Raw genomic sequence first — 2,177 nt, 5'->3', positions numbered from 1 at the left:
ATATATATATATATATATATATATATATATATATATATATATATTTTAGTGCCTGTGGTCAGGACTGGATTCTACAGGTATCTGAGACAGGGACATTAATAGGAGTTTTTTGCAATAGTTCAGGTGATAAGTGATGAGATACTGAACTTCTGTGGTAGTTGTGTGAGTTGAGAGAGAAGGTGATAGATGTGAGATTATGTGGAGACAGAAATGATAGCACTTGATAACTGAAGTAGATATATGAGTTGAGGATAAAAGAAGGTCAATGAGGACATGGAGATTGTGAATCTGATTATCCAGAAAGATGGCAGTATTCTCAAAAGTAAGAGAGAAGTTTAGGAGAGAATTAGGTTGGGATGGAGAGATAAATAATTCTGTTTTGAATATATTGTGTTTAAAATACCTAGAGAACACTGTTTCCTTTCATTAAAACAAACAACTAGGCTTTATTAGTTTTGGTCTGATCAGACTTAGTTTCTGTCTGAATCCTCCTCCCTTTGCTTTTATTTTTTTAGCAAACTGATCAAAGTACTAGTCAAATTTTATGTGGCTACGGTTGTAATCTGTCCATGTTTATTTTTTATGCCTCAATTTTCTTTAGTTACTTAAAGTTTGACAATTACTTTGCTACTATTGCTGGGACTTGACATAAATTTTTTTTAATGGAACAAAGCAAGCAATTATTATTGGGGAAAATATTGAGTATTATTCATTTTCACTCATTTTCTGGTAAAATTAAAATGTACCTAAACAACATATGTAGTTTTTAAATAGAAAAGATTTTAACCATTTAAAAATACAAATATATAGCCTGTATAATACACTTAATTATAATACTCATACCTTAATGTCACTTAATTACTGTTTTATCCAAGCTTATTGCATATCAGTGGCCTTGTTTTGGGACCATTATGTATCTCCATATAACTGTATTTATTACTGAGAGAATCTGCAACATATTTTTTAAATTAAAATGATTTTTAAAAATCTATGTTTTCCTGGATTTTCCTTGAATTATTTCTGAAACAAATAGGGAATTAGACTGGATCTTTTTTTTTTTTTTTTGGATAGCACAGTCCCCATATCACAGATTTTCTGAGTTGGAACAAACCATCAGAGGTCATCTAGTTTAAACAATACCTGCAGACAATATTCTCTACATTAAAACAGATGTGTGTTTATGCAAATTTTTTCCTGAAGACTCCTAATAGGGGTAGTCCATTATTTCTGGAGGTATTCCATTGTACCCTGTAATAGGAGATCCAGAACACTTAATGGGTTCTTTAACACAAGAATTCCTTGGCCTTAAAGATGGGTCTGATTTGAGATGTCAGGATTGAAATCCCCATACTCATGCTGGGTCTCAGGTGATATATGATCTTGTGAGGGAATAAAGACATCAGAAAAAGTGTCACGTGGATGAATCTGCAATACTGCTATCCAAGAGTACAACAATCTTTTCCTATTCTTGATGAGTAAACAGAGGAAATCTGTTGGCTTTTGGGACTGGAAACCAAATGAAACAGCTTGATATCCTAAGAATATAAATGCTGAATAAGTATGACTGAGAAATTGGCTTAATGTGGAAAAGACAAATAGTAGCTACATCGAACAAAACCTGAGAGGAGATGTGAAATCAGGACCAAGGAAGAAGAAATTGAAAGCTAAGCCTTTTGCCACAAGACATGCGAATCTGTAATAAGAGATTATATTCATTTGTATGTGGAGGGAATGGCTTGGCCTATATAAGAGATGGATTAGAATAAGGGCCCAAGTTATATTTGCCTTATTATAAATATTCAACAGACACTACCTGTATTCAACATAGAATGAATTTTAGGATTGACAGGGAATAGTGCTACATAAGGAGAATGTTGGGTTTTTTTTCCTGCAATAAACAAATAAAAGTTTCAGAATGACCTCCTTGAACATGGTATTTCACTATCACTTCTGTGCTATTAATCCTCATATTGACATTTTTATATTTTTTACTAAAATATTTTATTTCAATATTTATAGGTATTTAATCCTTCTATGGATCTTTTAGAGTGTTCTAGAGGTTCTTTCTTTTGAACTTGAGTTGTTCATTATTATTGTTGTTGTTATTTTTATATTTCACAACATAAAGTAATTTTACATAATTTTCTTTTTCACTAGAAATATCTGCTTTCTTTCAC

The sequence above is a fragment of the Petaurus breviceps genome, unplaced genomic scaffold, assembly GCF_028583685.1.
Source record: "Petaurus breviceps papuanus isolate PSGF00001 unplaced genomic scaffold, PetGlider_PUasm1.0 90602, whole genome shotgun sequence".
Lineage (NCBI taxonomy): Eukaryota > Metazoa > Chordata > Mammalia > Diprotodontia > Petauridae > Petaurus > Petaurus breviceps.
The sequence above is the reverse complement of the archived record's forward strand: the minus strand, read 5'-3'. Positions refer to the sequence as shown.